Source organism: Pan troglodytes, chromosome 6, assembly GCF_028858775.2.
Source record: "Pan troglodytes isolate AG18354 chromosome 6, NHGRI_mPanTro3-v2.0_pri, whole genome shotgun sequence".
Lineage (NCBI taxonomy): Eukaryota > Metazoa > Chordata > Mammalia > Primates > Hominidae > Pan > Pan troglodytes.
Window position 1 is genome coordinate 54,532,026 of NC_072404.2, and position 25,444 is coordinate 54,557,469.

The following is a 25,444-nucleotide window of genomic DNA, read 5'->3' on the forward strand; positions in this document are numbered from 1 at the left end:
AATTATGACAACCTCATAGGTTTATTGCAAAAAGGAAATAAAATAATGTATGTAAAATGACTAGTATTCATAAAGGATAATTATTATTTTTATTATTGATTTATTATTTTCCTCAGTAATACCTTGAAGTTCTCTGTCAGCCCAGGTTTTATCAAGATATTTTTTCTTTGTAATACATTCAGTGTATTTATAGCAGCTTGCTTTACTAGATAACCCAAGAATGGGTTGAGTTTTATCTTTTCTTTTAATGTTTGTTGAAGTAAAACGCAATGATCAAGGGAGCAAATCTTGATTATACTCTTCATCATTTTTCTTTACAAAGTGAACATACTCATGGGTATCATCCAGCTCAAAACGTAGAATGTTGTCAGCCCCCGGAGACTCTACTGTGACCTTTTCTATTCATTACACCTCTAAAAATAATGAATATCTTCATGTCCATCACTATACATTAGGATTTTTAAAAAATTTATGATGAATGGAATTATGTGATAAGTACCCTTTTGTGTCTGGATTTTCTTTTCTTTTTTTAAAAATATGTTTTCTTAACATTATGTCTGTGAAATTTGTCATGTTGTATATAGCAGTAGTTTAATCTTTTTATTTACTGTATGACATTCCATCATGTAAATATGCAAGGCTTTATTCACCTATTCAACTGCTGATGAGCGTTTGGGCAGTTTCCATAGTTTTACTATTGGAAATGGTGCTTTTATTAATATTTTGTATGAGTTTTGATGCACATACAAATGCATTAACAGTAGTGTTACAAGGCATGCACAATTTTAGTGTTAAGTAGATAGCTATACAATTTTGCATACAGAATGTGCTAATTTATGTTCCTACTAAGAGTATCAGAAAATTTCATTGTCCCACATTGTCTCTGCAGTTGAGATTGCCAGTTTTTATAAATGTTAGTTCTCATGGTGGGTAGGTAATATTATCACATTGTGGTTTGAATAACATTTTTCTGACAATAATGTTGAGCACCATTTCAAATGCTTATTGGCCATAGTAATATAGTGTTTTACATTATTATTATGCCAGCAAAGCAGGTTCACCATGCAGTGGTTATCATTTCATTCCAAAGCATCATGGGCTGCAATTTCTACTCCTTGCACAAGTTCAGGACACTTACAAACACAGGTTACATGCAGTAGATTTATTACCTATAGACAACTAGAAAGAGTCAACAGAGGCCTAAGATTCATGACAGCCTGATCCCTGAGGCTCAGGAAAGCTGCCTGGACAGTCTTGTTTGCGCATGCCGCACTTGCACTGTAGCTCAGGAACCTTGGAAACAGTTCTCCTGTTTGACAAACATCGCCAGGCTAAAGTGTTGTAGGACATCCAGTTCTAGGAGAGATTGGAACAGAACTTGGGCTGCTCTGGAGAGCCCCTCTTTATCTCAGAATGTTGCATTGTTAGCACATTCTACAGTTATTCTTGAGAACTATAGACAAGAAATGAGAGAGAACTGGGTTAGTCTAAGGCCACATGGAGATCTGTCTTGCACTATGTTGACTTAGCTTAGAGGCCCCGGCTAGAGACGAGTCAGGCCCTTTTCTTGTGAGATCAATAAAGTCCGATCCTCAATTACCTCCTTGTTTGTCTCTCAGACCCTTGGCCACTATTCAGTCGCCATATGTGCCTCAGAGCCAGGTACCAGACAACCAGGAACAAGCCCACTGAAATCATTTCAAGTCATCAAGCCTGAGCCTGTTTGCCCTGCCTAACCCTTTCATTCCTGCAGAAACCACAAAAAAAGGTTTTCGCCTACTGCTGCCCTTTATCCCTCTGGCTCAACTCTGACGCTGGTGCTCCCACGAGTGGCCCCCTGTGGCATGGCATGCTGTGTTCTCCCCAGGAAGCTGTGAGTATAACAAAACTAAAACTCTTTCAAGCTTCTCTTTTGATCTTCCTCTGGCTTCACCATACCTCATCCACATTAATATGGTTAAATCAGCCATCTGATGTCTTGTCAAATAACAATGTTTTCCTCCTATATTTTTTGGCAGGCCTTTGTTTTCCTTGTTGAATTGTAGAAATTTTGTTTTATAAAGGATACAAATCCTTTGTAAGATGCATGCATTTCCAATTTTTTTTTCTACTTCGTGGCTTGCATATTCACTGTCTTACAGTATCTTCTGATGAAGAGTAATTAATGATTTAGCAAATTCCAGTGTATCAATATTTTGCTTTATGATTGGTGCTTTTTGTGTGCAATTTAAGAAAACCTTGCCAACTACAAGACAATGTAGACATTTTCCTATGATACCATCCAGAACCTGTATTGTTTTAATTTTCACGTTTACTTAGTGGTACATCAGAGCTGTTTTTCTGTGTGTGTGTGTGTGTGTGTGTGAGACGTGAAAAGTATGGCATACGTGAATGGTGAAGTAGATGTGAAAGATTCATTTTGTTCTTCAGGAATATCTGGCTGACCCAGCACTGTTCCTGGAGTGTGCCTCCTGGCATTACAATGTCACCTTTTCATAAATCAGATGATCACATAAATTCATTTGTTGAACTTAAATTTTTGATTTTTATTCTTTCTTTTCTTAAAATAATATATCCACTGAAGTCTATCAGCTTTTTAAAAGCAGGGCTTTAGATCCATTCTGTAATTTTTGACATGCCAAATTCTAAATTTTCATTGAAATTAAAACAAATTCTTTTATTTTGATTTCTTTTTTGAACCATGGAATATTTAATACTTTATTGCTTAATTTCCAAAGATTTGAGATTTCTTTAAGTTATTATTTTGTGAATCATTCTCATCTTAATCGTTTTAAACATTTCTAGTGTTATTTGGTTTGACAATATTTTAAGTTAATTTCCATATGATCAGATTAACATATCTTATTTTTTAAGACTTCTGTTATAGCTTAGAATTTAATCAATTTTAGTACACATTCACATGGAAAAAATTGTCTTCTCTTGATCTGCGTTCAAGTTTTATATGTGTGTGGGCTGAGTGCGGTGGCTCACATTTGTAATCCCAACAATTTCTCCCAAATTGAGGCAGGAGGATTGCTTGAGCCTAGGAGTTTGAGACCAGCCTGGGGAACACGGCAAGACTGCATCTCTACAAAAATACCAAAATTAATCAGCCATGGTGGCACACGCCTGGGTTCGCACCAGCTACTGGGAAGGCTGAGGCAAGAGGATTGCTTGAGCCCGGGAGGTCAAGGCTGCAGTGAGCCATGTTCACACCACTGTATCCTAACCTGGGTGACAGAGTGAGACTCTCTCTAAAAAAAATAATAATAATAATAAAATAAAAGGTTTCGTGTGTGCTAATTATATTAATTTATTAATTATATTGTTCTAATATTTTATATTCTTTCTGATTTACTTACTGTCATTTACTGTCATTTACCGAGAATGTTACTTAAACATGAAATTAGAAATTCGTCTACTCTTTTAAAATTTTTTTCATCATTTTTTTCTAAGTTTACCTTAGTTTTAGTAGTAAGCAGGAAAAGTTTTAAGTCTCAGAAATTATGTAATTGGAGACAAATATATTTTCGGGGACCTTTTTTTCTATTTCTCTACAAAAGTTAATAATAGTATCCATTCCTGTCTTCCTATGGTACATAAAGTTCATAACATTGTTAATTATAAACAAGTCTGTGGAGCCCTGATAAACTACCAACAGGTTTTCTAGGACTGCCCTTGACATAATTTTTGACACTTAACAAATATGACTAAGTTAGTAGGTATATAATTTTTGTCTCCCCTTAAATAGAACCAAAAAAGGAAGAAACAGTTGAATGTTTAAGCAGATAAATACAATTACTACAATCTTTATTACATCAACCTGTTAGAACATATTTCAATTATAAATGCAACAGAGTGGTTTCAAAGTCAAAATGTTCAATTAAGGCAACTGGTTTCTATTAGATTAACATTTGTGTAATCTATTTTTGTCTTTTATTTTACTTTCAAGCTACTTATGTTATTGAATTTAAGGTGAATTTCTTATAAATAGCATATCATTGAATTCTGTTTGTTTACACACTCTGAAAATCTTGTTATCCATTGTAATGCCTCTGTGACCTAGCTGAATTTCTACCTGACCTTAACTCTGCTTAGCTTTAGGAGACAGGATGTCTGAGGTCAGAAGATCCCCCTGATGACCAAACCAGTTAAGACTGATGAGATTCAAGATCCAGCTCACTTGGCCTTTGAAGAACCTCTAACTTCATTATAATTTATTTTCCATACTAAATGACACTCCCACCAGTGCCATGACAGTTTATAATCACCATGACAATGACCAGAAGAAATTATGAAAGGACGAAAAGGAAGACCACAACTCCGGTTCTGAGGAATTCTCCACCCATTCCCAGAAAAGACAAGAATACTCCTCCCCTTGCTTTTAATGCCCAAACCCTTCATTAAAGATGCCCCATATCTGTGACTTTCTGTCTCTCATTAATTGAGAAGTTAATCTGTGAGTCAAGCTCCCACTTCTTAAGTCCATGGCCATTGAATAAAGCCTGCACTGCTTGATGCTCACTTTTGGTTTCATGCATTGTCTTCTCAGCACTGAATAGAAAAAGAACCCATTTTAAAATCAGTAACACTTTGATTTCTAACAGATTAAATTTGCCATTTTATTGTTTTCTGTTTGTTTGATTTGCATTTTGTTCTTCTGTTTCAAGTGGGTTACTTGAACAGTTTTAAGAATTCTGTCTTTATTTACAGTGTTTTGGAGTTCAACTCTTTGTACAGTTTAATGTTGTAGGTTTCACAGTATACCTAACATGTGACTTGTCATAGTCTATTGGTATCAATGGTGAATCCTGTGAAAGTTTATTTCCACTTAGGTCTCTTTACTGTCCTCATTTTTAAATATTATTATCTGGAGTACAAGATAATGTAATAATTTTTATTTCACTAATAAAATATGGTTTATAGAATTCATAAAGAAAAGGATAATATATTATTATGTATCTATATTCCATGTCCAGTTTTTTCTTTCTTTCTGATCTCTAAGATCTTTTTCCTTTATTATTTCCTTTCTGTTTTAAGACTTTCCTTTAGCCAGGCTTTAAGAGTTGGTCTACTAGTGACATATCCTACATATACTTTTAGTTTTCTTATGTCCGAGACTGTCTCTATTTCATCTTCTTACCTTAAGGATAATTTCACCAGTTATAGAATCTGTGGTTCAGTTTTTTTTTCTTAAATATCATTTGAAAGTTTTGTGTCATTTTCTTTTGGTTTCCAAGGTTTTGGATGAAAAATTCACTGCCATTTGAATTGGGGTTCTCCTGTAGATAACATAGTTTCTCCAGCTACATTCAAGCCTTTTCTTTGTTATTAATTTTCAGAAGATTAATTATGATGTTTCTTGATATAGATTTCTTTGGATTTATTCTATTTGGGATTCATTAAGATATTTAAATTTGTAAGGTTTATATATTTTGCTAACTTTAAGAAGTTTTTATCCATTATTTCTTTAAGTAGAAATGTTGAATATTTTACTTTTCTGTATCCCTAAGGCTCTGATCAATTTTTTGGGGGGGAGCGGGGTGGGGGGTTCTGTTTGCTCTCTGTTATTCAGACTGGGTAAATTTTAGTGATTAGTCCTCAGGTCCATGGATTCTGTTCTCTGTCATCTCTGTTCTACTAGGAAGCCCATCTGGCAAGTTTTAAAATTTTTATTATATTATTCATACCTGGGTAAATTTGATTTGGTCTTCTTTGAGTAACTTCTATTTTTCTGCCGAGATTTGCTAGTATTTGTTTCAAGAGAGTTTATAATTGCTTATTAATTCAATTTTATGATAGCTGCTTTAAAGTCCTCATCAGATATTTCCAACATCTGTATCATTTCAGTGTTGGTTTCAGTTGATTGTGTTTCTCAGGTTGTGATTTTCTTGGTTCTTGGTAAGATAGGTGATTTTCAATTGTATTCTGTGCATGCCTGTTATATCTATTATGAGATTCTGGATCCTGTTTAAATTTCCTGTTTCAGCAGGTATGCTTTCTGTTTAGATTTAGCATGCAAATAAATCTTAGATGAGCCTTTGTAGTAGTATTTTGTTCTACTTGGTTTATATGGTGTGCCTGGGGCTCCTGTTGGACCTTGCTGGCATCCTAAGGGGGCAGAAAGTTCTTTCTCAGGACGGGCCATATGGTCTCTCTAGGTGGCGGAAGTGATTCTCCACCATGGAGGAACAACAAGTCTTCCCAAGCCAGGTGGCTTGTTGAGGCAGGATCCCATTTGCTTGTACTTTCTGACCACCCAGTGTCTCTCAAGTGACAGAAGAGATTTTCATGCCTTGTGGGGATAGAAATTGCTTACCAGAGTGCTTGTTATGGAGGGATCCCCTTGCCCTTTCCAATACTGTCTGGCTGCCTGGTGTCTCCTGAGGGCAAGGGGAGTTTCAGACCTGTGAGACCAAAGTTGTCTCCAAGATTGGACACCCCACCATGTCTTGTTCTTTCAGTCCTCAGTCCCTAACAAACTCACCTTTGTCCTCCCATCTTTCAGAATACGCCTTTTGTTGCATCTTGCACTGTTTCCAGGATTTATAGTTAGACCTAGAGGGGAGAAGCAGGGAAAGCCAAGTCTATACCATGTTGTCCAGACCACATGCCTCCTTCAACTCCCGCTAAATTCGAAGAAGTAACACATTTAGAAATGTTATATTTCTTGTTGAATTGACCTATTTATCATTTTAAAATATGTTTCAATCTTGACTAATGATTCTTGCCTTATACTTTTTATATTCTTGAAGCACTAGCATTCATTGGTTAGTGTTTGCGTCGTATATGTTTTTCCAGTGTACTTTAAAACTTCCTATCTCTTTATAATGAATTTGTTTCTCTTGTAGGCAGCTTGAAGTTTGGTTGTATATTTCACCAAATTGACATTATTTGTCTTTTGATTAGAGTTTTTAGTCTATTTATATTATTTGACTTAATATAAATCTAAGTACAGTGAAGTCTAAATCACCAATCTTGCCATGCTTTCTATTTGTCATCTTTTATTTGATCAATCTTTTTCTTGCATGTTTGTATGAAGTAAATATATTTTATTCCTTCATATTTTTTCAATCTGTTAGCCTGTTAATCATTATTATTAATTCTTATTTTTATTAGTACTTACCTTCACAATTACTATTTGCATCCCTGATATAGTTGAGTGCTATTGTGCAACCTGGCAGCCACTGGCTACATGTGATTTTGGAGCACTTGAAATGTGCTGGATTGAATTGTGCTGCAGATGTAAAATACACACTGGATTTCAAGTATTTAACACTGACAAAATAATACATAATATCCAGTATTAATTTTGGCATCTATTAAAATAACATTCGAGATAGAGAATTAAATATGTTATTAAAATTAATTTCATTCTCTAAATTTTTCATTCTCTAAAAAATTTTTAGTGTAGCTATTAAAATTTCTGACTTCATATGTATGATTTACATCGTATTTCTATTGGAAAGTGTTCCATTGTATTCTGCCTTAAATCAGTGTCTTTACTGCTCTGTGAATCATACAAAGACTTTAAAGCATTTTAACTGCACTGAGACTCCTTTTCTCTCATATTGCTTCAGTAAAATATTTTAATTTTACGTATTTTAAATCCACCAGATTATATTAATACTGTTTTAAACAGCAAAGCTTTATGTACATTTACTCACATATTCACCATTTTTACTACTACTGCTTATTCTATTTTACTGGGAAAATAATTTCCTGGGAAAATAATCGTGGGTCATTTTTCTGCAAGAGCTTCCTTTAGTAATTTCTTTAGTGTCATTTTTATCATAATGAATTTTTTAGTGATTGCCTGAAAACATCTCTTTTTTTCCCCTTCACTTTTGGAGGAGATTTTCACTGGATGAAAATTTCTACATGGTCAGCAATCCTTTCTTCATTAAAAATACATGTCATTATATTGCCTCATTTTTTCCATCACATCTTTTGAAATGTTAGCTTGTCAGTTTTACTGTTGCCTTTTTGAAGGTGTACACATTGTTCAATGATTACTTCGAAAATTTTATCTTTGTCTCTATTTTTTAGTAGTTTGCATATGGTATGTGATGGTGTCAGAAATTTTTTCATTTGTCTTGTGTGAGGTTTGTAGAACAATCTGTTTATTATTCTTTATCATTTTTAGAAAATCCTTTGCTAAACATCTCTTCAAATATTGCTCCTTCCCCATTCTCTTTACTCTCTGATTTCAGATGCTAATTACACACATATTAGACCTTTTCTTTGTGCTTCATGTGTGTCTTCTCTTTTTGTTATTTTCCTCTTTGTCTTTCTTTGGTTCAATATGGATGTTTTATGCTTAATCATCTTCAGTTCATGAATCTTCTTTCCTGCTGTATCTAATGTGTATTCACCTATCTATATTGAAACTTTTTGTCATTAATCCTTACTATCACTTATATTGTTTTTAATATCTAGAATTTCTGTTTTATTATTTTATATATTTTAATTCTCTGGATATCAGAGCAGAGATTGTTGTTGTGGAATTGAAAATGCAATGTATTTTAAATTTCACAACAGATCTCCATCTACTAAAGTTAAGGCAGTCATTGCTTCACAACAAGGATATAATGTATAAGAAAAAAGCCAGATAGTTTTGGCAGAAGTCAGTTACGTGAACCAAATGTCAGACAGATTTGGTAAAAGTCAGACTCTTGCCCTGTCTACTGGAGCATCATCTGGAGAAGGTGCATGTTCTCAGAAGTCTCATTTTCAGAAGAGTCATGATTTTTCATAAGGGTGTAGGAGTAGGAGGGATGGCTGAAGAAGGTGTCTAGATATGTATATCTGAAGAAAGTTCTTAGGACCTAATAGATATTTTAATTCTCTGGTGAAATTTTCATTTTTTCATCTCTTTAATTGAATATATAATAATAATTTAAGTATTCATAGACTCCGATATATAGATCACCTATTGGTCTGCTTCTGATGTCTTATAGTCTCTCGGGTTTTAGTTATTTGTTCTTACTTCTTGGCATGCTTGGTAAATCTCAATATAGTACAGGATGATTTGTAGAAATTCTGAATTAAATTTCTTTGCTCTATAGAAAAGAATTTAATTTATACTTTTAGTCATATAGAGTATAATCAGATATTTACTTTCAGTTCACCTTTACTGCTATAGTATATCCTTTCCAGAGTCCCATGAAAAAGCCTGAGTTATGTCTCAGGGCCTCTCCTCTTTGGCAAGCCCAGAACTGTATTTTTTATCTTCCCAGAATCACCAAAGTTCTGAAATATCTGCTTAGCTTTTTACTCAGTTGAAGCCACTTGATGCTTAATTTTGCAGATTCTTGCCGTGTTGTGTGTGCAATTTAGGAATCAGTATTGAGGGGAATTGTGTGCAAAATGTTGACAGCTCGTCTCCATGAAATTTCCATTTCATTTTGATCCCGAGCCCTTAAGTCCTGGATGCTGTGGTAACATTCAACATCAGTTTAAGTGTGTGTGGGCCAGAGAGACTGCCAGATGCTGTCATTCACGTTTTTTTGTTCAGATTCTATCCTGATCTGAAAGTCTACAAGTGTCCTCAGAGAAAAAAACCTGGTGTTAGTCTAATATTTATCTCATGTCTTTCTCTTTTTTCTGGGACTTTGGTCCTTTGATGTATATCTGTGTTAGTTTTTTCTGATGCTTTTAAACAACTATTCCTGCAATTGTTTCAGCTTTCTTGTTATTATAGATGGGCAGGTTAGTCAAACAGCAGTGACTTTTTTACTGCTGGTAGCAGAATTCAGCCCTGAATTCTCATCACTGAAGTTCGGTTCTGGGATAGTGGAGAAACTTAATATGCTCTATATAGTTGGTTTGGAATCTCCCTAGAATTTTTGAGAAATTAGCACCTTTTATTCTCTGTTTTAGGGCCTCAGATGAAGTTTTAATACTATATAAGATATCTTATTCAAAATGTTCTAAGCACTGTGAAGAGCACAGATGCACTTGGTAAAAGAGATGAACCAAAATGGAACCTTAGGAAGCTTAACTCGCATCTAAGAAAGTTAATAATAATTATATGAGAGTAGTAATAATTATTATGGCTGGTTTTTATTGAATACTTACAATATTATAGTAATATTCCAAGCTTTATCCTAGGTACATTTTATATGCTTATGCACTGAACTCACAACAACCCTTTATGTTACTCACTGTTATTTGTCCTCTCTTACAGGTGACCAAGGCCAGGGTGGTTAAGTAGGTTACCCAAGGTCTCACAGAGAGTAAGTGGCAAAGCCAGTGGAAGATATCAGAGCAGAGATTGTTGTTGTGAAATTGAAAATGCAATGTATTTTAAGTTTCACAACAGATCTCCATCCAGTAAAGTTAAGGCAGTCATTGCTTCACCACAAGGATACAATCTATAAGAAAAAAGCCAGATAGTTTTGGCAGAAGTCAGTTACGTGAACCAAATGTCAGACAGATTTGGTAAAAGTCAGACTCTTGCCCTGTCTACTGGAGCATCATCTGGAGAAGGTGCATGTTCTCAGAAGTCTCATTTTCAGAAGAGTCATGATTTTTCATAAGGGTGTAGGAGTAGGAGGGATGGCTGAAGAAGGTGTCTAGATATGTATATCTGAAGAAAGTTCTTAGGACCTAATAGACTTCACTATAAATACTATACTATACTATACTATACTATACTATACTATACTATACTATACAATACTCTACTATAAAGCAAGACAAGATGCTGACTTTTCCCAAAAGGACATTCCAAGGGCTTAGTGGTACTTCCAGAAGCTGAGCCAGGCCCAAGCCGCCCTTTGAGCAATGTTAATCCTTCACTGTGTGGTTCGCTATTGTCATTCTTCTGGAACTGTGCACCAGTTGCTATGGCTCTGTTTATGCCTCTAGTCTTCCTCTCCTTTAGTGGGAGAGACTGCAAAGTTACATGTCAAAGGGTACAAAATACATAGAGGAGCAAAGACTTTAGAAAATAATATATTCTATCACAGTGAGCACCCCAGAGCTTAGCTTTGGAGATCATGGAAAAGGATAAGGGGTAAAAGATACTCAAAGACTATCTGTGCCAAAAGGACCACTTTGAGATAAAATGTGGCTGTGATAATAATGTTTGAATTTAACAGGAAATTCAAAGAATTGAACTAGAAATATAGAGATACCTTATGTGTATTTGAATATGGGGGCACTTGTAGGATGGATGAGTGGTTACCAATTTCTGCATTACAGAGTATCAAAGAGAATGGAGAGGAGGAGACAGACAAAAAAAAGATGACCTCAGCTTTGTAGATGTAGGGGGTTTGAACAAGGCGCAGCTGAAGATGATGCTATTTTTCAGTTGAGTGCTGGGATTCTAGGAATGAGATTAACAAAATCAAGAGAAGAAAGAATAATTTTGGAGAGAATTATCAGCTCACTAGGGCTCTATCACAATTGTGTTTCTACTAATTTCCCATATGTTTCCAATCTCTTTTTGGAAACGACATTTTTTCTAGGCTGTTCCATGCTCCAAACATATTTGACCAAACCTGTCCTCCTGGCTTTGTCCTAACCATGCGCCAAACCTCAACTTAAACATCACTTTCTCTGGGATATGTGTGTTGACTCCATATATAGAATGGAATATCTTGGTTTCACCCAGCCCTCCTCTTTCATGACATTTTTCCTTTTTTTTTTTTTTTGGTAACAATTTTTTTTTAAAATAGCTGTTTTTGCCACTTAAATATAATATGAATAAAATTTTATCCACTTGTCTTTTGATTGTAAAATGAGCCTATATGTAATTCCTGACTTTTGAGTGTTCAAAAGTTCAAAAGAAAACAGCATTGTGTAAAGAAAAGTAGATAAACCTCAAACATAAGACACAATCCATTCTGCTGCCCCCATGCTAGCCATTGCTGGCCAACAACAGCCTTTTCCATTGGAGCAAAGACTGTTAATTTTTAAAATGTTCTCCACATAAAAATTGATAATTGATTGAACTATCAGTGTTCCATAATTAAAAAAAAAAGCAATGAAGAAATCTATATAGTAAGTAATATATTAGGGTTCTCCAGATAAATGGGAACAATAGGATATGTCAATATATATATATATCATAAAAATGATACAGACATTTGAGAGAGGACTTGTTAGGAGAGATGACTCACATGATTATGGAGGCTGAGAAGTTTCACAATAGGCCATCTGCAAACTGGAGAATGAGGAAAGCCAGTAGCACACTGAGTCCATGTCTGAAGGCCTGAGAAGAACTCGGGAAGCTGGGGAGCCTCTGGTACAAGTCCCAGGGTCCAAAGGCTGTTGAACCTGGAGTTCTGATGCCCAAGGATAGAAGCTGGGTGTCCCAGTTTCAGGAGAGAGGGAGAGAATTCACCTTCTTTGTGCCTTTCTGCTCCATCTGGGCTTGCAGCCAATTGGATGATGCCTGCCCACATTGGATAAAGGCAGATCTTTCTCAGTCACTCTGTTTGTTTAAATGCCAATCTATTCTGGAAACAGTCACAGACACACCCAGAAGTAATGCTTTCTAAGCTATCTGGATATCCCTTAATTCAGTTAAGTCGATACCTAAAATAAACCATCACAAGGAGTAATCTTTGAAATCAATTATTTGCCTAATTTTGAAAAAAAAAGATATATACTCAAAGAATTAACCATAATCTAATACAAATGGTTATCTCATAGGCAAGGAGAATTGGATAAAAAAATGCAGGGATGAAAGCAACATTTTACCGAATATACTTTTTTATACAGTTTGGACTTCTGTAAATATTTTCCATGTTCAAAAAGCAAAATTTAGTTAAAAAGCACACCTCGAAATTGAAAACAGAAACAAATGAACCTACATATTAATATGGTGAAATGAATATATAATATTTTAAGTAGTAAGTTTAAATATAGTGACCTGACCATATACACTTTTTCAGTGTTTATATCCTATAGAAAAATTAAAAAACTACAAAAAAGTTTTAAAATTTACTTATATTATTGTAAGTAGTAATATTGACATGATAATTTTTAAAACTTTGAAGTTAAGTTCATGTTTTAGAGAATAATTTTAGATCATAAATGTAGAAGAAAAAATCAGAAATACCATCATTTTTTAATATTCATAAAATATTAAATTAAGTCAGAAAGTACCCATGGTTACTAATTCATAAAAGTTTCTGGTGAATAGAATTCTTTTAGTGTAAAAAGCAAATAAAATGTGTGCAAATAGCTTGATCATTGCAAAAAAGAAAAAAATATATTTTAATCGAGAGATTAATGTTACTACTAGTGCTATATCTGAATAATAGTTGCTTCTGCATATGATACAGTAGGAAAGATAACTTCACTTGGAAATTACTCTTGCAACAAATGTTTTAACTAAATTGAATCAAATTTTTAGACCTAAATTTCATTCAGGAAATACATGGGCTAGAGCAGTATTGCTCAACCTTGGTTGCCTATAGAGATCACCCTTCAGCTTTAAAAACTACTGATGCCTGGATTCTATCCTGAGGATTCTGTAGAATTGGACAAATTTGAATGTGGACTGAGTATTTAGAGAATTATTCTTTAATGAGCTGTGATCATGATATCATGATTCTATTTAAATGAGAAATCTGTTCCAAACACCAAAAACATTGAGGTTAGTGGCAGCTTTTTAGTCCATATTTTATATCAACTTGAAATAATATTTTTGAACATTGTTTCAAAACACTAGGTTTAATTAAGAAATAATTAAAGACTTTTCTGATTCCTTTAAAGTCATCAGTTTCTTTTTTCATAATAATGACCACTATCTGTGGGTATGTAATTCATTTTACTTATATATGTAGTGGCTTCCACTTGCCTCTAACCACAAAATAGTAAATGAAAACCAATATCACATTCCTGGAGGGATTGCAGAGATTAGTGTCACTGTCTGGGTCCTGAAAGATGCAGAGATAGTGATTTCTACCACATCCCAATTCAACTTGCAGGTGAATCTTGGGAAATGATTGAAGAAAATAGCAGTTGCTATTCCAGATGTGGTTTCACTGTGTTAGAAAAGTAATGCAGCCTCTGGTATCTGACACACTGTTATGTATCCTGTGATTTTTTTTCTCTATATATCTGCTGAGAAACATCACCAGAAGAAATTTTCTTTTCAGCTAGCCATGTCTTCATGGGCCTATCTGAGGAGTAGATCAACTCTTCTGCCTTATTCATAATTTAGTTGCCTTTTCTTCTATAAGACATAATGTTGGTCCATTACATTGATAACATTATGATGATAAGACATGCTGGATTAGTTTAAGTTACAAAAGAAGAAATGCTTCCATTAGGGGACACAACAACGATTCCATTAAACTAGCAGTTAAGACTGACACCTGGCCGCTTAGGTTTCTCCTGCTTGTGAATCAACAGACAAAGGAGGAGGTACTGGGCTGACTAGGGTGATTGACACTAGGTATCAAGGAGAAATTAAGTTTCTGCTACACTGCTGAGGTGAGAAAGAATATGTCCAAAATAAAGGTGATCCCCTAGGTCACTTCTTAGTATTCCTATGTGCTATAATTAACATGAGTGAAAAAAATGGAGCATCTTTCAGACAAAACATCTAATAGCCCAGATCCTTCAAATGTGAAAAATTGGGTGACCGCATCAGACAAGAAATGATGACCAGCCAAGGTGTTTGCTTTGGGAAAAGGAAATATGAATGGAGAGCTGAAGAATATAGTTATACATATTAGCAATGACCTCGTGACTGGATGCCGAAATGAGAACTGTAACAGTTGTAAGTATATCCTCTTGATCTCAATAGAAAAACGTTTATAATAACATAAAAATAAGCTAGTATATTAAATCCTAAATCTTGAGAAAGTGTACCTGTAATGACAAATTGAGCCAGATCAAGCACTTATGTCATCCTCCATCCAGTTACCCCAGGGTTATTCCCACACATGGCCCACAGGCTCTTGTCAATCTTTTCTTATGGGACTTTGTATTTTTCTCCTGAAAGAATGTTGTTGTCTAATTCTCATTATAAGTTGGAAGCTATACGAAATGGAAGGGTTAACTGTGGCATGTGTATGAGGCTTTTCTTGCATTGCTATAAAGAAATACCTGGGACTGGTTAATTTGTTTTAAAAAGAGGTTTAATTGGTTTACAGTTCTGCAGGCTTTACAGGAAACATGAGACTGGCATCTGCTCAGCTTCTAAGGAGAGGCCTCTGGAAGCTTACAGTCATTAGCTGGTACCTCACATGGCAAAAACAGGAACAAGTCAGCAGGTGGGGGTGGGGTGGGTGCCACACACTTTTAAAAGACCAGATCTCTCGTGAGGACTCATTATTATGAAGACAGCACTAAGCCATGAAGGATCCACCCCCATGATCCAAACACTTTCCACCAGGCCTCACTTGGAATTACAATTCAACATGAGATTTGGACAGGGTTTAATATCCAAACTGTAACATTCCACCCCTGCCCCCTCCCAAATCCCATGTCCTTCTCACATTGCAAAATATAGTCATGCCTTCCCCACCGACCCTCATAGTCTTAACTCATTAATGGAAAGCGTTAACTGAAAAGTCCAAAGTCTCATCTGAGACAAAGCAAATCCCTTTCACCTATGAGCCTGTAAAATAAAAAACAAGTTAGTTACTTCCAAGGTACAATGCGCGTATAGGAATTGGGTAAACATTTTTATTTCAAAAGGGAGACATAAGCCAAAAGAAAGGTGCTACAGGCCCCATGCAAGTTCAAAACCCAGCAGGGCAGTTACTAAATCTTAAAGTTTCAAAATAATCTACTTTTTTCATATCCCATATCCAGGGCAAACTGGAGCAAGGTGGGGGTGGGGGGGCTCCCAAGGCCTTGGGTAGCCCCGCTTCTGTGGCTTTGCAAGGTGCAGCCCCCATGGTTGCTTTTACAGGTTGTTGGGTGCCCTGTGACTTTTCCAGGCATGGGGTGCAAGCTGCCAGGGCTCTACCACTCTGAAATCTGGAGAATGGTGACCTCTTTCTTATAGCTCCACTATGCAGTGCCCCTCAAGGATTCTATGTGGGGGCTCATCTCCACAATTTCCCTCTGCACTGTCCTAATAGAGGTTCTCTGTGGGGGCTCACCTCATAGCAGGCTTCTGCCTGGGCACCCATAGTTTTCCATACATCCTCTGAAATCTAGGTGGAGGGTGCCAAGCCTCATTCATTCTTGCACTCTTTGCACCCTTAGGCTTAACACCACATGGAAGCCACTAAGGCTCATAGTTTTTGCCCTCTGGAGTGGCAGCCCAAGCTGTACCTGTACCTGGGCACCTTTGAGCCAAGACTGGAGCTGACTCAGCGAGGAAGTGGGGAGTATTATTTCAAGGCTTTGCAGGGCAGTGGTGCCCTGGGCCTATCCCACTAAACTATCATTTTCTCCTAGGCCTATGGGCCTATCATGAGAGGGGCTGCCTAGAAGGTCTATGAAATGCCTTCCAGGCCTTTTCCTCATTGTCTTGGATATTAGCATTTGACTCCATTTTAGTTATGCAAATATCTCCAGCAAGAGGTTGCTCCACAGCTTGCTTGAATTCCTCTCCCAAAAGAGCTTTTTCTTTCTCTGCCCTATGACCAGGCTGCAAATTTTCCAAACTTTTACACTCTGCTTCTTTTCTAAAATAAATTGCAGCTTTGGGTCACTTATTTGCTCCTGCATCTGAGGGTAGGTTGTTAGAAGCGTCCAGACCACATCTTGAATGCTTTGCTGCTTAGAAATTTCTTTCAGCCCCTAGGTTATCACTCTTCAGTTCAAACTTCCACAGATTCCTAGGGCATGAACACAATGTAGCCAAGCTCTTTGCTAAGGTTTAACACATGTGACCTTTGCTCCAGGTCCCTATGAGTTTCTCATTTCCATCTGAGACCTTGGCAGCCTGGATTTTACTGTCCATATCACTATCAGCATTTTGCTCACAGCCATTTAAATAGTCTCTGAGTAGTTCCAAAATTTTTCTTACCTTGCTGTCTTCTGCTGAGTCCTCCAGACTCTTCCTATCTCTGCCTGTTAACCAGTTTCAAAGCTACTTTCACATTTTCAGGTATCTTTATAACAATATCCTAGTCCTGTTATGATTATTTTTTTTTGTATTGGGTAATTCTTGCATTGCTATAAAGGAATACCTGAGACTAGGTAATTCATAAAGTAAAGAAGTGTAATTGGCTCACAGTTCTGCAGTATTTACAGGAAAGCATGGTGCTGGCATCTGCTCAGCTTCTAAGAATGCTTCACGAAGCTTACAGCAATGTTGGAAGGCAAAGGGGAAACCAGCACATCACATGGCAAAAGCAGGAGCAAGTGAAAGAGAGGGAGAGGGAGAAGGTGCTGGGTGGGGGAAGGTGCCACACAACTTTAAATGACAAGATCTTGTGAAAACTAACTGTCATGAAGACAGCTCCATGCCATGAGGAATCTGCCCCCATGATCCAAACATCCCTCAGGGGGCCTCATCTCCAGCATTGGGGATTACAGAGCAATAAGATTTGGGTGGGGACAAATATTTAAACTATATCAGCCTATAAACTAAAAATAAAATCCTAAGCCCCCCACCAACTGAACAGATTTCCTCTTGGCCATAGGAATCCCAGAAAAACCTTAAAAACTGAATTCCTGGCTGTATTAGTCCATTTTCACACTGCTGATAAAGACATACCTGAGACTGGTTAATTTATAAAGAAAAGAGGTTTAATTGACTCACAGTTCCACATAGCTGGGGTGCCCTCACAGTCATGGCAGAAGACAAAGAAAGAGCAAAGGCACATCTTACTTAGCAGCCGGCAAAGAGAGAATGAGAGCCAAGTGAGAACAAGAGCCAAGTGAAAATGAGAGCCAAGCCACTCTTATAAAACTATCAGATCTCGTGAGATTTATTCATTACCACAAGAACAGTATGGGGGAAACTGCCCTTATGATTCAGTTATTTCCCACTGGGTTATTCCTATACCATGTGGGAACTGTGGGAGCTATAATTCAAGATGAGATTTGGGTGGGGACACAGCCAAACCATATCATTCCACTCCTGGCCCCTCCAAAATCTCATGTGCTCACATTTCAAAACCAATCATGCCTTCCCAACAGTCCCCCAAATTCTTAACTCATTTCAGCATTAACTCAGAAGTCCATAGTTCAAAGTGTCATCTGAGATAAGGCAAGTCCCTTCCACCTATGAGCCTGTGAAATAAAAATCAAGTTAGTTACTTCCTAGATACATGGGGGTACAAGCGTTGGGTAAATACAGCTGTTCCAAGTGGGAGAAATTAACCAAAAGAAAGGGGCTAAAGGCCCCACTCAAGTCCAAAATCTAGTAGGGCAGTCAAATCTTAAAGCTCCAAAATGATCTCCTTTGACTCCACATCTCACATCACGCTGATGCAATAGGTGGGTTCCCATGGTCTTGCCCAGCTCTGCCCCTGTGGATTTGCAGGGTGCAGCCTCCCTCCTGGCTGGTGTCATGGGTGCGCATTGAGTGTCTGTTGATTTTCCAGGCACATGGTGCAAGCTGTTGGTGGACCTACCATTCTGGGGTCTGGAGAACAGTGGCCCTCTTCTCACCACTCCACTAGGCAGTGCCCCAGAAGGAACTCTGTGTGGAGGCTCTGACCCCACATTTCCCTTCCACACTGCTCTGGCAGAGATTCTCTATAAGGGCCCTGCCCCTGCAGCAAACTTCTGCCTGGGCATCCAGGCATTTCCATACATCCTCTGAAATTGAGGCAGAGGTTCCCAAACCTCAATCTTTGACTTCTATGTACCTGCAGGCTCAATACCACGTGGAAGCTGCAAATGCTTGAGCTTGCACCCTCTGAAGCAACAGCCCGAGCTGTACTTTGACCCCATTTAGCCACGGCTGGAGTGGCTGGGATGCAGGGCACTGAGTCCCTAGGCTGCACAGAGCAGGGGGGCCCTCAGCCCAGCCCACAAACCCATTTTTTTCTCCTAGGCCTCCAGGCCTATAATAGGAGGGGCTGCCATGTAGACCTCTGACATGCCCTGGAGACATTTTCCCAATGGTCTTGGCAATTAACGTTTGGCTCCTCGTTACTTATGCAAATTTCTGTAGCTGGCTTGAAATTCTCCTCAGAAAATGGGTTTCTCTTTTCTATTGCATCAGCAGGCTGCAAATTTTCTGAAATTTTATGCTTTGTTTCCCTTTTAAAACTGGATACTTTTAACAATACCAAAGTCACCTCTTGAATGCTTTGCTGCTTAGAAATTTATTTCATCAGATACCCTAAATCATCTCCCTCAAGTTCAAAGTTCCACAAATCTCTAGGGCAGAGGCCAAATGCTACCAGTCTCTTTGCTAAAACATAACAAGAGTCTCTTTTACTCTAGTTCTCAACAAGTTTCTCATCTCCAACTGAGACCACTTCAGCCTGGAGTTCATTGCCCACATCATTATCAGCATATTGGTCACAGCCATTCAAAAAATCTGTAGGAAGTTCCAAACTTTCCCATACTTTCCTGTCTTCTGAGCCCTCCGGATTGTTCCAACCTCTGCCTGTTACCCAGTTCCAAAGTCACTTCCATATTTTCAGGTATCTTTATAGCAGTGCCCTGCTCTATCAGTACCTATTTACTTTATTAGTCAGTTTTCATGCTGCTAATAAGACATACCCAGACTGGGTAATTTATAAAGAAAAGAAGTTTAACTGACTGACAGTTCCACACAGCTGGGGCGGCCTGACAATCATGGCAGAAGGTGACGGAAGAGCAAAGGGACTTCTTAATGGTGGCTGGCAAAGACAAAATGAGAGCCAAGCAAAAGGGGTTTCCTCTTATAAAACCATCAGATCTTGTGAGACTTATTCATTAGCAAGAGTATAATATGGGGGAACCTGCCCCTGTGATTCAATTGTCTTCCACTGGGTCCCTCCCATGACATGTGAGAGCTGCAGTTCAAGATGACATTTGGGTGGGGTCACAGTCAAACCATATAACTGGCCATGATGGGAAGAGAGGTCAGGCATGCCTTTATCTCATTCCTTTTGGAGTTTAGGCACAACAACTGACCAGCATGAATGTCAAAATAGATATTACAAGACTGACAAAAAAGACTCTTTGTGGCAACAAAATATCAAATTATAAACAAAACCTAAGGCAAGGCAAGGCAAGCATTAAGTCTTGCCTGCAGGCAATCAGTCTTACTAAATAGGTCATATTACGGCTGACTCTAACACACCATCTTTATTTGAACTTAAACATTCCTTTCTGTTAACTCCAAGTTTTTAGACAAATCTTTGTTCCTTTAACCAATTTCAGATTAACAAATCTCAATCCATCTATGACTTGTAAGACCCCGCTTCAAGATATTCCACCTTTTCGGGCAAAATCAATGTATACCTTTCATGTATTGATTTATGTCTTTGCCTATAACTCCTGCCTTCCTGAACTTATCCAGTAATCCAGCTGCCTCAGAATCACTTATTCAAGGCTTCTTGGGTTTGTGCTTTCTCCAGGTGATGGTCACTCATAATGGCTCAGAATAAACCACTTTAAGGTATTGTATAGAGTTTGTTTTTCTCCATTGACTGGAGGATAATAGAAACCTCTTTATGAGGCACCTTCTTGGGTGACGTTATTACTCAAAGTTTTTAAGCACAAGACAGCCTGTCTCCAGACTGAGAGAGAGACTGATTCCATTAGTTAGGTTGTCCATGGGTATTGACTTTTAGCATCCCATTTCCAACAACAATGAAGTCATCATTAATTCAGGTCAAACTGGTGGGCCTTCAAATTTTTAAATCTTATCTCAAAGGTCTGTTTTGTGAGCTCACTCTTGGTACCCAGCTGCTGTCAGCCAAGGTAAAGCTAAGAGAACAAAAAATCTATTCCTGGAGTCCAAGAGAGGAAATGTAATGTGAGGAACTGCTTATGAAGTTGTCAAAAGAGATAAAAATGAGAAAGTAAGGCATCTCAGAGATTAATAATGACTGATTAACAACTTACAAAATAATAACACAAATTTTTGTGTTAGGGCTAGAGGGTCATCTGGGAAAAAATGGGGTTACTATATGACAGGAGCTGGAACTGCCTGGTAGAACAGAGAAGCATGGTGGAAAGGATAGGTGATGAGGGCTGGAGCTGTGAAGAAGCTGCCTGGAGGAAGATGAGATGAAGTAAAGAGACATCCCAGTAGGAGATTAAATCACAGAGGACAACTATTAGGCTGGTGCAAAAGCAATTACGGTTTTGGACTATAAATTTTCAATAATTATAACTAAGCTTAAACACATCATTATTAATCAAAATAGGAACCATTACAATCAACACGTTTTCGACAATGAGAAGTAAGTTTGTTTATTCCTGTAGTGTAAAAATCCATGCTTTGGGATTCAATGAACTCTAGGAAAGCATTTTCTGCATTCTATTGGCTGTGGAAGCATTTTCCCTGCAAAAAGTTGTTGAGATGCTTGAAGAAGTGGTAGTCAGTTGGCGAGAGATCAGGTGAATATGGCAAGTGAGGCAAAACTTTGTAGCCCAGTTCATTCAACTTTTGAAGTCTTGGTTGTGCGACATGCGGTCGGTGTTGTTGTGGAGAATTGGGCCCTTTCTGTTGACCAATGCTGGCTACAGGTGTTACAGTTTTCAGTGCACCTCATCAATTTCCTGAGCATACTTCTCAGATGTAATGGTTTTGCTGGGATTCAGAAAGCTGTAGTGGATCAGACCAGCAGCAGACCACCAAACAGTTGCCATGACCTTTTTTTTGGTGCAAATTTTGATTTGGGAAGTGCTTTGGAGCTTCTTCTTGGTCCAACCACTGAGCTTGTCATCACCAGTTGTCATATAAAATCTACTTTCTGTCACTTGTCACAATCTGATAGAGAAATGATTCGTTGTTGTTGTGTAGCATAAGAGAAGAAGACACTTGAAAATGATAATTTTTTTGATTTTTGCTCAGCCCATGAGGTACCTACTTATTGAACAATTTTACCTTTCCAATTTGCTTCAAATGCTGAATGACCTTAGAATGGTTGATGTTGAGTTTGTCAGGAACTTCTAGCATAGTCGTAAGAGGATCAGCTTCGATGATTGCTCTCAATTGGTCATTGTCAAGTTCTGGTGGCTGTCCACTACACTCCTCATCTTCAAGGCTCTCGTCTCCTTTGCAAAACTTGAACCACCATGGCACTGTATGTTCATTAGCAGTTCCTGTGTCAAAAGCATTGTTAATGCTATGAGTTGTCTCCACTGCTTTAGGACCCATTTTGAATTAGAAGAAGAAAATCACTTGAAATCGCTTTTTGTGTGACATTATTTCCATAGTCTAAAATAACCATAAAATAAACAAGAGATTGGCAAAAATAAATAAATAAATAAATAAATAAATAAATAATACAGTGAGAAATGCCCATTAAAATGTTGTATAACATAACGAGATTTATTTAGTAATGTATTCCAATATCAAATGACAAATTCCAACAATGCAAAAACCACAGTTACTTTTGCACTCACTGAATAGATGTACCTAGGAATGCCATACAAAGAGGAGGGAGAGAGTAGAAACTGCTGAGATTCTCTCTTCCTTCTGCTTCTAGCCTACCATCCTACTCTCCACTGACCAAACCTGCCTAAAACCAGTGGACAACGAAGCCTGGGGAATGTAATTCTTATGCATCTACCCCTTAAATTGCAGAGCACCGCAATAGAAATGTACAAAGTGAATCTGAAAGTAAACAAATGCGGACCTAATAGACATCTACAGAACTCTCCACCCCAAATCAACAGAATATACATTCTTTTCAGCACCACACCACACCTATTCCAAAATTGACCACATAGTTGGAAGTAAAGCACTCCTCAGCAAATGTAAAAGAACAGAAATTATAACAAACTATCTCTCAGACCACAGTGCAATCAAACTAGAACTCAGGATTAAGAAACTCACTCAAAACCACTCAACTACATGGAAACTGAACAACCTGCTCCTGAATGACTAGTGGGTACATAACAAAATGAAGGCAGAAATAAAGATGTTCTTTGAAACCAACGAGAACAAAGACACAACATACCAGAATCTCTGGGATACATTCAAAGCAGTGTGTAGAGGGAAATTTATAGCATTAAATGCCCACAAGAGAAAGCAAGAAAGATCTAAAACTGACACCATAACATCACAATTAAAAGAACTAGAGAAGCAAGAGCAAACACATTCAAAAGCTAGCAGAAGGCTAGAAATAACTAAGATCAGAGCAGAACTGAAGGAAATAGAGACCCAAAAAACCCTTCAAAAAATTAATGAATCCAGGAGCTGGTTTTTTGAAAAAGATCAACAAAATTGATAGACCACTAGCAAGACTAATAAAGAAGAAAAGAGAGAAGAATCAAATAGATGCAATAAAAAATGATAAATGGCATATCACAGAAATACACCGATCCCACAGAAATACAAACTACCATCAGAGAGTACTATAAACACCTCTACCCAAATAAACTAGAAAATCTAGAAGAAATGGATAAATTCCTTGACGCATACACTCTCCCAAGACTAAACCAGGAAGAAGTTGAATCTCCGAATAGACCAATAACAGGCTCTGAAATTGAGGCAATAATTAATAGCTTACCAATGAAAAAAAGTCCAGGACCAGATGGATTCACAGCCGAATTCTACCGGAGGTACAAGTAGGAGCTGGTACCATTCCTTCCGAAACTATTCCAGTCAATAGAAAAAGAGGGAATCCTCCCTAACTCATTTTATGAGACCAGCATCATCCTGATACCGAAGCCTGGCAGAGACACAACAAAAAAAGAGAATTTTAGACCAATATGCCTGATGAACATCGATGCAAAAATCTTCAATAAAATCCTGGCAAACCGAATCCAGCAGCACATCAAAAAGCTTATCCACCATGATCAAGTGGACTTCACCCCTGGGATGCAAGACTGGTTCAATATACGCAAATCAATAAATGTAATCCAGCATATAAACAGAACCAACGACAAAAACCACATGATTATCTCAATAGACGCAGAAAAGGCCTTTGACAAAATTCAACAGCACTTCATGCTAAAAACTCTCAATAAATTAGGTATTGATGGGATGTATCTCAAAATAACAAGCTAACTATGACAAACCCACAGCCAATATCATACTGGGTGGTCAAAAACTGGAAGCATTCCCTTTGAAAACTGGCAGGAGACAGGGATGCCCTCTCTCACCACTCCTATTCAACCTTGTGTTGGAAGTTCTAGCCAGGGCAATCAAGCAGAAGAAGGAAATAAAGAGTATTCAATTAGGAAAAGAGGAAGTCAAATTGTCCCTGTTTGCAGATTACATGATTGCATATGTAGAAAACCCCATCATCTCAGCCCAAAATCTCCTTAAGCTGATAAGCAACTTCAGCAAAGTCTCCTGATACAAAATCAATGTGCAAAAATCACAAGCATTCTTATACACCAATAACAGACAAACACAGAGCCAAATCATGAGTGAACTCCCATTCACAATTGCTTCAAAGAGAATAAAATACCTAGGAATCCAACTTACAAGGGACATAAAGGATCTCTTCAAGGAGAACTACAAACCACTGCTCAATGAAATAAAAGAGGATATAAACAAATGGAAAAACATTCCATGCTCATGGGTATGAAGAATCAATATTGTGAAAATGGCCATACTGCCCAAGGTAATTTATAGATTCAATGCCATCCCCATGAAGCTACCAATGACTTTCTTCACAGAATTGGAAAAAACTACTTTAAAGTTCATATGGCACCAAAAAAGAGCCAGCATCACCAAGTCAATCCTAAGCCAAAAGGACAAAGCTGGAGGCATCACGCTACCTGACTTCAAACTATACCACAAGGCTACAGTAACCAAAACAGCATGGTACTGGTACCAAAACAGAGATATAGATCAATGGAACAGAACAGAGACCTCAGAAATAATGCCACATATCTACAACCATCTGATCTTTCACAAACCTGACAAAAACAAGAAATGGGGAAAGGATTCCCTATTTAATAAATGGTGCTGGGAAAACTGGCTAGCCATATGTAGAAAGCTGAAACTGAATCCCTTCCTTATACCTTATACAAAAATTAATTCAAAATGGATTAAAGACTTAAATGGTAGACCTAAAACCATAAAAAGCCTAGAAGAAAACCTAGCCAATACCATTCAGGACATAGGCATGGGCAAGGACTTCACATCTAAAACACCAAAAGCAATGGCGACAAAATCCAAAATTGACAAATGGGATCTAATTAAACTAAAGAGCTTCTGCACAGCAAAAGAAACTACGATCAGAGTGAACAGGCAACCTACAGAATGGGAGAAAATTTTTGCAATCTACTCATCTGACAAAGGGCTAATATCCAGATTCTACAATGAACTCAAACAGATTTACAAGAAAAAAACAAACAACCCCATCAACAAGTGGGCGAAGGATATGAGCAGACACTTCTTGAAAGAAGACATTTATGCAGCCAAAAGACACCTGAAGAAATG

The 25,444-nt window shown here is 37.5% G+C and overlaps 1 long non-coding RNA gene across 2 annotated transcripts; it reads left to right on the forward strand.

Annotated features, from left to right (window-relative positions):
* The first annotated feature begins 1,419 nt into the window (after window positions 1-1,419).
* LOC107976063 (uncharacterized) lies at window positions 1,420-4,426 on the forward strand. Of its 2 annotated transcripts, none has more exons than XR_010158730.1 (3): window positions 1,420-1,873; window positions 3,025-3,242; window positions 4,099-4,426. It is a non-coding gene; the product is annotated as an uncharacterized LOC107976063 (long non-coding RNA). The 2 variants fall into 2 exon arrangements; XR_008536551.2 differs by having other exon boundaries at window positions 1,421-1,873; window positions 3,025-3,220.
* The last annotated feature ends 21,018 nt before the right edge of the window (window positions 4,427-25,444 follow it).